This window comes from Rhincodon typus, chromosome 3 (assembly GCF_021869965.1).
Source record: "Rhincodon typus isolate 14 chromosome 3, sRhiTyp1.1, whole genome shotgun sequence".
Lineage (NCBI taxonomy): Eukaryota > Metazoa > Chordata > Chondrichthyes > Orectolobiformes > Rhincodontidae > Rhincodon > Rhincodon typus.
In genome coordinates, this window is record NC_063334.1 from 10804854 (window position 1) to 10817960 (window position 13107).

A 13107-nucleotide genomic window follows, 5' to 3' on the forward strand; every position below is an offset into this window, starting at 1 on the left:
GGAGGAGGGGATAGGTGGGAGGAAGAACAGGTTAGGGAGGCAGGGACGAGTTGGACTGGTTTTGGGATGCGGTGGGGGGAGGGGAGATTTTGAAACTTGTGAAATCCACATTGATACCATTGGGCTGCAGGGTTCCCAAGCGGAATACAGTACTCCAGGTGTTGTCTCACCGACACCTTATATAACTGTAACAATATTTCTTTATTCTTATAATCCGAAACCTTTTGCAATAAATGCCTGGATTCCATTTGCCTTTCTTATTATATGCTGAACCTTCATACCCACTTTCTGTGATTCATGCACAAGGACACCCAGATCCCTCTGCACTGATACACTTTGAATCTGCTTCCCATTTAAATAATAATTAGCCCTTTTACTTTCCCAGCCGCAATGGATAACCTCACAGTTATAATAAACTCCATCTGCCAGATTTGGCCCATTCTCTGAGCCTATCAATATCCATCTGTAAACTCTTTATCTCCACCTATTTTAGTATTATCCGTGAACTTCGCTATGTTACACTCTGTTTCTTTTGCAGATCATTTATATAGATTGTAAATAGTTGCGGTCCGAGAACTGAACCCTGTAGCTCCCCACTAGTTACAGTTCACCATCCAGAGAAGGACCCATTTATCCTGGCCCTCTGCTTTCTGTCAGTCAGCCAATTCTCTATCCAAGCCAATACTCTAACCAAAGCATCAACTATCTTGATTGGACAGAAGTTAATCAGAAAGAAAAAGTTATTTCAGATGAGTTGTGCAATTGATGTAGAATAGGTTCTCACAGTCTAATGACGAGAAGGCTGATTTGCCTTCTGAGGAGGGAGAGCTCTTAATTGCTGAACTTTATCTCAACAGTGAGAATCTGTTTTCTGGACTCACCACAGAAATTCACTAAAGCTCCTTTAGACAGCACCTTTCAAACCAATGAACACTTCCATCTGGAAGGAAAATGGCAGCAAACACATGGGAACATCATCCCCTGCAAGTTTCCCTCCAAGCCACTCACCAGGCTGACCTGAAAATATTACGTCATTCCTTTACTGTCGCTGGGTCAAAATCCTGGAATTCCTCCACTAAGGGCATTGTGGGTCAACCCACAGCACATGGCCTGCAGCAGTTCAAGAAGGAAGCTCACCACCAGCTTCTCTAGGAAGGGCAATAAATGCTAGTCCAGCACACTGCCCATTGTTGAATAAAAAAAATTATTACCCCCACCACTACTCTCACCATCTCTGGGAGCAGAAAATCACGCCCTTGGGGTTTATTTTCCAGATAAACTAAACTACTAGTCTCTAATTCATTTCTCTGTACCTCCAATCGTGCATACAATGTATTGCGCCTGATACTCCTGGGCTTTAGCAATAATATCCATCTGTGTTTTTCGGTGCCGAACCTTCGTATTTGGAAAACAAACATGGCAAACTGCCACTCGGTATGAAACAGCTGTCACCTGGCTTACACAAACGCGCGGAGTGAGGTGACTGGGTCTTACATTGCAATAACAACGGGAAGTGCCTGAGAGAGAACCCAAGAGTTAAAACAACAAGTAGATGGTATCTTTACAATGATCACATGGTTCTCTTGAATTCAACTCTTCAGCTCCTGAGAGAGGATGGTAAATGTTGCTTGGACAATAGCAATCTCTTGGGGTGATGGTTGTTTGTCAAGTCAAAAACCATATGTCTGGAATTGATATGCCTGCAAGCAGATATTTCTTATGGCACTGTACTCTTGAACTGCCTTGTTTAAGAAATGAAACTTACAGACATATGTTTTGCAGGGCTGGGTGAATAACTGTTTCATGCATTATGTAAATGTATTAATGCACCAAGAGGAAAACATCAGTAAGACGTAAAATAAAATCAATTTGAGTTGTACACACAACAATAGAATTATGTATTGTGGTTAGTTGCTTTCCCTTTCAATAAGCCTTGGGTAAGCTCTAACTGATAGACAGTGCTCAGCTTATCTTATGAAGGAATGTTAAACAGCTTGGGCTTTTACCTGTTGGAATTTAGAAGAATGAGACATGACCTTTTTAGAACATATCAGTTCCTGAGAGGGTGAATTCTGACAGGGTGCTTTTCCTTGTAGGATAGACCAGAACTCACAGGGCTTGCTTTTCATTTGGAGTTGAGTAGGAAAGTTTTTCTCTCAGAGGGTTGTCAGTCTGTGGAATTACCTTCCCCAGTAAATGGTGAAGATTGGTTCATTGAATTTATTCAATGCTGAGCTAGATAGACTTTAGATCAATGAGGGTATCAAGGGTTATGGGATGCAGATGTGAAAGAAGAGTTGAGACCACAACCAGATTAGCCATGACTTTACTGAATGGTACAGCAAGCTTAAAGAGTTGAATGGTCAACTCGTGCTCCTAAGTTCTATGTTCCTATGCTTCAAGCAAAAGCGATTGTACTATGAGACAATTTGAAGAAACATAATGAAAGATAGGCCATCAGTTTTAGTTTTTCAGTTTGTTTACTGGGTGGTCAGTCACTGAATATATTCACAAGAAGTCGCCTATGTACTTATAACAAAATAATATTAAAGTTTATTATACACAAAAGGAAAAAAACACACTATATTACACTTTATAAGATTTATTTGAAATGGTCTTATGGCAAACATTAACAATAAAAATTAATTCCATCTACCCCCAACCACATAGCACATATTCAAACTCCAATGAAAGGTCACCCTGTTTCCACTTGTTTAGTTGACACGTCTGTACTTGATTTCTCGGTTTGGAGAAGATCTACAAAGGGGAATAGAATCCAGCAGGCTAGGTGAATACAGAAGCACATGTCCCACCAGTGTGTTGTGTCAGATAACTTCCCACCCCCAGCACCACTCTATCTTCTTCTCTACCAAGTTCACTGCACACCCACATTTTAAACCTGAGATAGATAATACCTTTCCTTAACAGGAATTCAAGGGAAATAGACCAAAGGCAAGTATATGGAACTAGGCTGCAGATCAGCCATGATCTCATTGAATAGTGGAACAGGCTGGAAGGGCTGAATGGCCTACTCCTGTTCCTTTATTCCTAATTAGAATCCACCTTGTCAGCATCACTTGCTGAAAATAAAAAGAGGGATAAAGTTAAAATCTGAAATTATTAAAGTCAATATCAAGGCCAGGGAGTTGTCAAATATTTAACTGAAAGAACATGCTGTTCCCCAAGATTAGGTTTGGAAAGGAATAAAAGGCCAAAGGTGGAGATATCAGAATAGAAGTGGGTGAGGAAACAGATGAAGGAGTTCTCGGTAACTAAGCAACACCTTTCTTTCAACCATCATCCAAAACATACTCAGCGGGGTTTATCTAAATCTTCTTAATAACTTAATTCAAAGGTTACCAGAACCACATTGCTGCTATCTGCCCCTGCACCCCACCCCCTGGAGAAACAATGCAAAGAATTGAAAATCTTAGCATTGCTTCTTTTGGGGTCCCCTTGGTCTCCTGTCAACATTACCGCAGAGGATCAGGAGCCACCCTCATGGAAGTTACAGTCATTGTCTGAACATTCACTCGTTTGTGATTTGTGGGATCTTGCTGTTTAAACATTGATTGCCATGTTTCAAAAGTGGTCCTAAAGGCAGAATATGATTCTGTGTGAACGTAAGTTCTTTCTTTCCTAATTTTCAAAGCCTAACCTAGACCATGGACATTTAATGTGCAACTATATAGTCTTAATGAATATTGTTATGTAATATGACATTAGTATGACTACCATGGAGTTGCACCATTAAAATAATTTGACGATAGAAAATAAAAAATAGAAAATAAAAAAAAAATAATTTTATTTTACTGGGTGGTCAGTCACTGAATATATTCACAAGAGGTCGCCTATGTACTTTTAACAAAATAATATTAAAGTTTATTATAGATAAAAGGAAAAAAACACACCATATTACACTTTATAAGATTTATTTGAAATGGTCTTATGGTCTAATAAAATAAAATAGAAAATAAAAAATAAAAATAGAAAATAAAACCATAAAGCCTTTCTTGTCAATTAATAAAATTTACTCAGCCTTTTCTCAATACATCAAACCACTTAATATTCTATAAATATGTTGGTGTTATCATTCAGAATATTTGTCTTCTGAATTAATAGAATTGAGATAACAATGGAAAGTAAGGGAGTGACTGGCTGCCAAAATAGCCAATAAGATGAACTAAGCAGCCTCAGTTAAATGTTTATTTCTAGTATACGCATAGAATAATCAAGTTGAGAATACAAGTGAAATGACCTGTCAAACATGCATTCTTCAATTTTACAAAAAGGTCATCAAGTATCTTTGCACCCGCTAATCAAGTCATAATTAACTCCTAAAAAAAATTGCACTGTTACAAAGACATATAGCCTGGACAGGCCAACACGTTTTATGATGACTCAGCTAATATAATTGGGGCAATACAATGATGGTACTACATCGGCCTTCCACTTCCTAAGGTTAAGGGAATAAATTTATCCCAGTAACTAAAGGGGAGGCGATGGCCTAATGGTATTATCGCTGGACTGTTAATCCAGACTTGCAGATAACATTCTGGGGACCCGGGTTCGAAGTTGGTAGAATTTGAATTCGATAAAATATCTGGAATTAAGAGTATAATGTTGATGATGAATCTATTGTCGATTGTCAGGAAAAACCTTTCTGGTTCACTAATGTCCTTTAGAGAAGGAAACTGTCATCCTTACCTGGTCTGGCCTACATGTGACTTCAGACCTACAGCAACGTGGTTGACTCTGAACTGCCCTCTGGGCAATTAGGGGTGGGCAATAAATGCTGCCTGGCCAGCGTTGCCCTCATCCCATGAATGAATAAAGGAAAAAAAAAACAGGGATCTCTGTTAGCAAATATTAATTAGGTCAGATTGACTATGGTATGGTCCTGACTTTGGTTGAACCCATCCGCACTATTTGTTGCACTTTGACATGTCGTGTAGATTTTTGGGCAAGGAGTTATAAAGTATATTAATTGTTTCCGCCCATATGAAGCAACTAGGAGATGAAAGAACATGGACAAAGAAGTACTTTATTGAAAATACTGTTGTAATATAAATGATTGTAACTGTAACCTGGGAATTAATTTTCATGAGCAGATGAAGACTCAGCATTTTAGTGCAATATCCTTCTATCTGCTATTTTAACTGAAGTGTCCCCCTATTAGAGAGAAAAGTGATTACTCTTCTATTAAAATTAATGGCACAGGCATTCCTATCTTTGCCACTAACAATTGCTGGGCTTTTAATCTTAATTGCATTAGCAGAAACAAAAACATGTACAAGCGGTGAAGTGGATTACAATAATGTTGGCCCCTGAAAGGTACATCAAAAACAGTTCAGATTAATGGAACACAAATCTTCATACCTGCTCCAAGAATTCTGACTGAAATCTGTTTCCCCATTCATGCTGTAAGTACTGCACTGACAAAACTGATTACAACATAACACTTAAATAGTGAATCCTGCTAACACCGAACATTATAATCTGGTTAACAGTATTATTACAGCAGTACAGAAGGAACTATTCTGTCATCGGTTTAGGTCTGGAATTCTTTCCCATAACCCTTCCCATTATTGTCTCTGTCCATGTTCAAAAACCTCCTCAAAATCTATCTTGTTGACCATGTCTTTGGTTATTTTCTTTAACTTTACAATGAACACTAAGCATTGACTTGATCTTGAAAAATCAAAATATTGCAGCTGTATGAAATATGGAATTAAAATGGAAAAGGCTGAAAGTACACATCAGATCACGTAGCATCTGTGGAGAGAAAACAGAGTTAATGTTTAAGTTTAATGGCCTTTCATTAATTTGCTCTTAAAGTGCTAGGGGGAGCTATCTACTGAACATGTTGAATCAATGCAAGCTGTACACTTTAAAACATTTTGCTGGACCAAACTAAAAGGAAATTATAAATCTCCGGCCAGAGTGTACAAAACACAACAAAAGGTGCATTTCCCAAAGCTGATCACTCACACTTTGCACTTTCCCGGAGGAGTGCAGCTTCAACAACACTCAAAAAACTCTACACCAACCAGGACAAAGCTTGATTGGTACCCCGCCCAGCTCATTGAGTATTCATTCATACCATAGAATCCCGAAAGTACGGTAGGAGCCATTTGGCCCATCGAGTCCACACTCCAAAGAGCATCCCAACCTCCCCTATACTATCTGCTGCCTCCCAGTGCCAGGGACCCGGGTTCAATTCCACCCTCAGGCGACTGTCTGTGTGGAGTTTGCACATTCTCCCCGTGTCTGTGTGGGTTTCCTCCGGGTGCTCCGATTTCCTCTCACAGTTCAAAGATGTGCAGGCTAGGGTGGATTGGCCACGTTAAATTGCCCATAGTGTTCAGGGATGTGTAGATTAGGTGGATGGGTCTGAGTGGGGTGCTCTAAGGGTTGGTGTAGACTTGTTGGGCCGAAGGGCCTGTTGCCACACTGTAGGGATTCTATCTCTGTAAAGCCAGATTTCCTATTGGCTAACCCACCTAGCCTGCACAGCCCTGGACACTATGGGCAATTTCCCATGGCCAATCCACTTAACCTGCACATCTTTGAACTGTGGGAGGAAACCCACACAGACAGAGGGAGAATGTGCAAACTCCACACAGACAGCCACCCAAGGGTGGAATCGAACCCAGGTCCCTGGCGCTGTGAGGCAGCAGTGCGAACTTCTGAGCCACCGTTCCTCCCGCCATCGGTGAGTGTGTACAATGTATAAGATGAACTGTAGCAACACACCAAGGCACATTGAACAGAACCTTCCAGTCCACATTAGTATCACTGAGAAGATCCAGGGCAGAAGATACATGTGAACACTACCACCAGTGAGTTTCCTTCTAGGTCACACACAATCCTGACTATGAACTATATTGCCATTCATTTACTGTTGCCAAGTCAAACTCCTTCCAAACAGCACTGTGGGTGTACCTTAATCAGTTAGACTACATGGCATCTCCAGAAGCAACTCACCATCGCCTTCTCAAGAGCAATTCCAGGCAGCAAATGAATGCTGGCTTAGCCAACAATGGCTACACCCAATAAAAGAATAAATCTAAAAAACAGAAATGCAAACAATCTTTCAAAGGCTAGACATTTAACAGCTCAGAATTTTTTGCAGTGTCCTGTTAATTAAACTTGCTCTTGTACCCTTCAGGTCAATAATTGTTTTTCCTACGAGGTTCCTGGAAGTGCAAATTGATAGAGTGTGGAGAGGGCAACAAGCCATTTGTGACTTTGGTGAAAAATAGGTCAAACAGTGTAGCTTCTTAGCCACGGAGATTTCAAGACTGAGAAATATTTGGAGGGAGAATTGAGAGAGAGGTTGAATTAAAGTGGGTGAATGTTAAATCATGTACAGAAAGAGAAATAAAGAGATTAATAAGTGACAGTGTGAACTAATTAAAGAAAAAATGTAATTCTTAAAATTTCCAATTCAAAAAGTACAGATTCTGCCATCACTACATGAAAAATTGAGATGTCACAATTTTAATTGTTCAATTTCCAAGTAAGGGAGGTTGATTGGCAGTTATCAGACAAAGAAAAGGGCACTTATGCTGCTAATTATTAAACTTAATTCATTGTGATGAATATAATAGACAATTACTGTGAAAATGTAGCAATTTCATGAAAATTATAAGGAACGTATGGGTGAGATTTTGTTTTTATGAAGCTAATAAAGGGGAATAGCAAAACAGCCTGCGACTTATAGTGCCTCAGAATTGATTAATTGTTTCTTCCTTGCCACAAGTTGTTGCCAGGTTTGCATATTAATAATGACATGCATTATTCACAAGAGATAACAAGGTGTAGAGCTGGATGAACACAGCAGGCCAAGCAGCATCAGAGGAGCAGGAAAGGCTGACGTTTCGGGCCTAGACCCTCTACTGCATTATTCACATCCCACTTTTCTTTGCTAATCTCTGAGTCAATTTACATGATCAGCATCTATTCACTCAAATGTGATACTTTGAGATAGATGAATAACAAAAGGTAGGACATCCAAATTATTACTCAATTACCACTGCCCAAATGATAATTCAGCAATAACTCCAAAATAAATTTAAACAACATCTGAGTTGTCCAGCTGTCATTTGTTTTCTATAAATTAATGTAATTGTTTAAGGATACAAAACACATGAGTAGACTCTCTCCATTTGAAAATGCAATTATACCTTTAATAGTTTGGTATTTGTAGAATGAATTGTACTATCAGAATGCCTGACTTCTTTTACAAAGACAGAAATTGCTGGAGGAACTTAGCAGGTCTGGCAGCATCTCTGGCCAGAGAAAAGGAGTCAACCTTTCTGGTTCCGAAGATGGGTCACTGGACCCGAAATATTAACTCTGCTTTCTCTCCACAGATGCTGCCAGACCTGCTGAGTTTCTCCAGCAATTTTCTGCTTCTGTTTCAGATTTCCAGCATTCGCAATTCTTTTGTTTTATTTACCTGAATTATTTTATTGGCTTTGATTCACAGCTTTCATGAAATTTCTGTACATTGAACTAAAAATTTATAAATATCATTTAACAGGGTGTAAATTTTAGACTGGGCAATACAATAATGACATTGAATGTTTAATGAAGCATTCTATGAACGTAACATTGTTTTATATGACGAAATTAACATTCAAGAACTTAACATTTATTTTTAAAAAATGGTCCTCTTGAAAAGTTGTCAAACTTTTTATTTGTTTGAAATTTGCAACTTATTGGCAAATAATACTTTATAGCTGGCTTTATGAACAGTGAAAATTCTCCACTCCTCTCAATTGTTGTCCTGTTCAGGAGGAAAACATTGTTCTGGTGGAATGGAATGACCTATCCCTATTTGAGAATATTAATCAACATTCTGTATGCATTTCACTGCATGAAGGACATTCTTTATTTTTACCATGAATACCAAAATTCTATGAGTTGGATTTTATATTTGTGATGTGCTGCAGTTAGTGGATATCAATCATTTGATGGGGAACATGAACTAAGTGTAATACATGTGTCACATCTGTATAACACGCCATGGTTACTTTAAACTCACCAATGCTTTGACATGACTAAACAACCTGAGCATGCATGGTGATGGCCTGCATGTTGCGATTTCAACTGCACCGTTTAAAGGTATCCCCGAAACAGGCAAAGTGAAGCAGTAGGAGTCGGTAGGCAATAGAGCAAAAGATACATCCAAATTCAGCGATGCCTTCTGAATTGTACAGATTGGAGCGATATCCAGTTCTCTAACAATGGGAGGCTAAAGTTAGCTTCAGCCACTGAGAAACTGTGATTAGAGGTGGCACAAGATGATAGCGGAAGAAAAATAGAACCACTCTCCTGGAAACCATGCAGGAAGCATTTTAAAAACTGAAAGAACTGCAGATGCTGTAAATCAGAAACACAATCAGAAGTTGCTGGGAAAGCTCAGCAGTTCTGGCAGCATCTGCGGAGAGAAATCAGAGTTAACGTTTTGGGTCGAGTAGCCCTTCCTCAGAAACATTTTAACAAGTTGAGCAGGATAAGAAAGGTGAAACAGAACATTCCACAGTGCTCTGATGTACACATCAACCGTTCACTGTGCTTTCTCAAACCTATTCACTATACCAGCTTACCACACAATTACCAGTAGCACTTGCTGTCCATGCCCATTGCTACTGACACTCACACTCATCCTTAACAAATAGTCACTATTCGCATTCAACACAGATGTCTTTTTTCAAAAGATCCTAGACTGAATACACTGTACGAAACAAGAGGGAGAGGCCAGGAGTGGTCCTCCAATCATCTCACAGTGAACGAACGCAGATCAGGCTGTGAAAGTCGATAGGTACCAGTGTGCCTTGCTATCTGAGATCCAGCCTGTCAGCTTCTCGATGACTGAATTAAATAGCAAGCCACATGGAAAAGAACACTCGCGTGTGTTGCCTTTATTCAGGGATTACACAAAATATGATGGGATGCGTAACGTTAAGGTAAACCGTTCTTATGTTAACAGAACTCATTCATGCCTTTTATTTCCCACAGGACCTTCATGTGTCTCTGGAGATAATCCAGGTCCCTGAATATGCCTTAGAGGAGGTCACTCCTCTGAGGATGCACCATCACCGAACTCAGATTGATTTGGCACCAACTCAGATACTCACCATCTGGTGATGTCAGTAAAGTGGGTAGTTGGTGACTCACATATCACAAGTGAGGCAGTGGAGACAGGGAGAGGTCACATTTGAGGTCACAGGTCTCTTCAAACTCTGCTCATTCCAGAGGCAGATGCTGTGTCTTGGAGGCCATTGAGGATCAGGACGTTGGTATCCTGGCAGGCATTCCTGCTGCAGTGAACATTTACAGAGAGACTCAATGGAGACTCAATGGGGAGGCAATGGTCTAGTCGTATTATCGCTGGACTATTAATCCAGAGAACTAGGTAATGTTCTGGGGATCTGGGTTTGAATCCCGCCACGGCAGGTGGTGGAATTTGAATTCAATAAATATCTGGAATTAAGAGGCTAATGATGACCATGAATCCATTGCCGATTGTCAGAAAAACCCATCTGGTTCACTAATGTCCTTTCGGGAAGGAAACTGCCATCCTTACCTGGTCTGGCCTACATGTGACTCCAGACCCACAGCAATGTGGTTGACTCTTAACTTCCCTCTGGGCAATTAGGGATGGACAATAAATGCTGGCCTAGCCAGCGATGCCTTCATCCCCTAAATGAATAAAGAAAAAAAAAATCGGTGCATGAGGTCACAACTCTTGCTGATGCTGCCTTCATCTGTGGAAAGCATGGACCTCAGACATAGCAATTATACAAATGTATGCAAGTCTTAATGAATGGTTAGTAATCTATGAAATACACTTTTATATTCATTCACATTGCTGTCTAGGCCAACATTTATTGCCCATCCCTAACTGCCCAGGGCAGTTAAGAGTCAACCATATTGCTGTGGGATTGGAGTCACATGTAGGCCAGACCAGGTAAGGATGGCAGTTTCCTTCCCTAAAGGACATTAGTGAATCAGAGAGGTTTTCCTGACAATCGGCAATGAATTCACGGTCATCAATAGACCCTAATTCCAGATTTTGTTTCTTTCTAATTGAATTTAGATTCAACCAACCATGTGGATTCGAACCCAGGTCCCTGGAACATTCCTGGGTCTCTGGTTTAACAGTCTAGCGGTAATACCACTAGACCAATTCTTTATGTAACATTTAATGAATATACTATTTCAGTATGCCCATTCTACACAATACTACTTACATTTTTTGACCAATGTAAATTGATCTCTATTGCTTTCAGAAGAGCCAATGTTTTGGCTACTAGAGTACTTTGACAGCCCCTTGTACTTTCTTAGCTTCCCAAGACAGAGGCCATGTCCCATTCTCACCTCTCAGAAATACTAGAAAGCAGATGCACTAGAATATCCATCTAGAAAAGCAGTTTGTGTAACATCACTGAAAAAGACTAGTTTCATGTTTGTTAAGTACCTAAGTTTGGGAAATTCTGTATGCATTTATTGCAATTTAATTTCTTGATGTTTTATTTGGCTTTAAAGTCTTCCCAACTCCAGTGTGTTTCATTTTTGCAGTTAGTATTGATACACCAAAGCTAGCATGTGGTCTATTCTGAGTGCACAACTAGTACAACTGACCATTAAGCTTCTCAAGTCCTCTGCTCTTCTTCTGATAAAATATCAGCTTTCTCTGATGCCCTAGGAAATATAAACCAGATCTGAATAACAGTGTCTAAAGAAGCTTGTTGATTTAAAGTGTGTCCAGACTGACACTGTTTGATATGTTAATCAAATATTTAAAAACTTCACAAATTTGATTCCCAATTCTTAATAGTATATTTAGAATCATAGAAACCCTACAGCCTGGAAGCAGGCCAATTGGCCCATCAGGTCCACACAGACCCTCCAAACAACGTCCCACACAGACCCACCCCCCACAAAGTAACCCCACATTTCCAAAGGCTAACCTACTGGCCTGAACATCCATGGACACTACAGACAATTTAGAATGGCCAATCCACCTAACTTGCACATCTTTGGACTGTGGGAGAAACTGGAGCAGCTGGTGGAAACCCAGACAGGTACAGGGAGAATGTGCAAACTCCACACAGACAGTTGCCTGAGAGTGGAACTGAATCCAGGTCCCTGGCGCTGTGAGGCAGCAGTGCTAACCACTGAGCCACCGTGCCACTCTTTTCTCAAATTTTTATCAATATTTTCAAATTCCAGAATATCATTCCATAAGAAATTATCAACATGCATCATGAAGGTGTTTGAAAATTTCCTTTAGGGTGCTAATAAACTTTAAAGGATCTACTTTTAGCTGAGCATACCGACTTTTATTAAAACTGATCTCACTGAAAAACACCACACCCTAAAAATAACATTCACATCATAGATGCATTTGTTTAACTTCTATACTTCATCCCAAGTACTGACTCTTGACGCAGTCACAGAAGCACCTCTTTTTGCACACATGTGGCTTTTATATCAATTGATCTGGACTTGCTTAAATACATAGGTGAAAGAGTTAAAATGTGGAAGAGTTCATACAAATATCTATATCACCAAATTATTCTTCAAAATTCCTACTCATCACCTTGCTTTAGCTAAAGCTGAAATCAGTCCTTAACTGGTCCAGAATTAATCTTAAAATTGCCAATATTATTTATCTTGCCTTTTGTTTCTGCTTCTTTAATCAAGTTGTTCTTAAGTTTATTACATACAAGCCTGCGCAACTTTATGATCACAAGGAATTTTGCTTCTCGTTCTTTTACAAAATTATTCTGTGGCTTTTACTTTTTGTCTAACCTATTCAAACTTTGGTCTCTACCTGCCCTTCTCTGTCTGTTAGGAATACCATTGCAAGATCACCTTCTGGGGCCACCAGAGATTCTTCCTTCAGGGCATGACTGTTTTCTGGTACCAGTCACGTCCAGACTCACTATCAATACTTACAGAGAAAGCAGGAACTGCAGATGCTGGAGAATCTGAGAAAACAAGGTGTAGAGCTGGATAAACACAGCAGGCCAAGCAGCATCAGAGGAGCAGGAAAGCTGACATTTTGGGCCTAGACCCTCCTTCAGAAAA

General features: G+C 39.8%; 1 protein-coding gene and 1 long non-coding RNA gene across 4 annotated transcripts in view; both read right to left on the reverse strand.

Moving 5' to 3' along the window:
• The window catches only part of slc12a2 (solute carrier family 12 member 2), a 254349-nt gene that overhangs the window by 224606 nt on the left and 16636 nt on the right, over positions 1–13107 (reverse strand). The window lies entirely within an intron of this gene.
• LOC125487979 lies at positions 2587–12084 on the reverse strand. The gene is made up of 3 exons (XR_007266183.1): positions 10149–12084; positions 6988–7069; positions 2587–5775 (listed from the first exon to the last, which is right to left on the reverse strand). It is a non-coding gene; the product is annotated as an uncharacterized LOC125487979 (long non-coding RNA).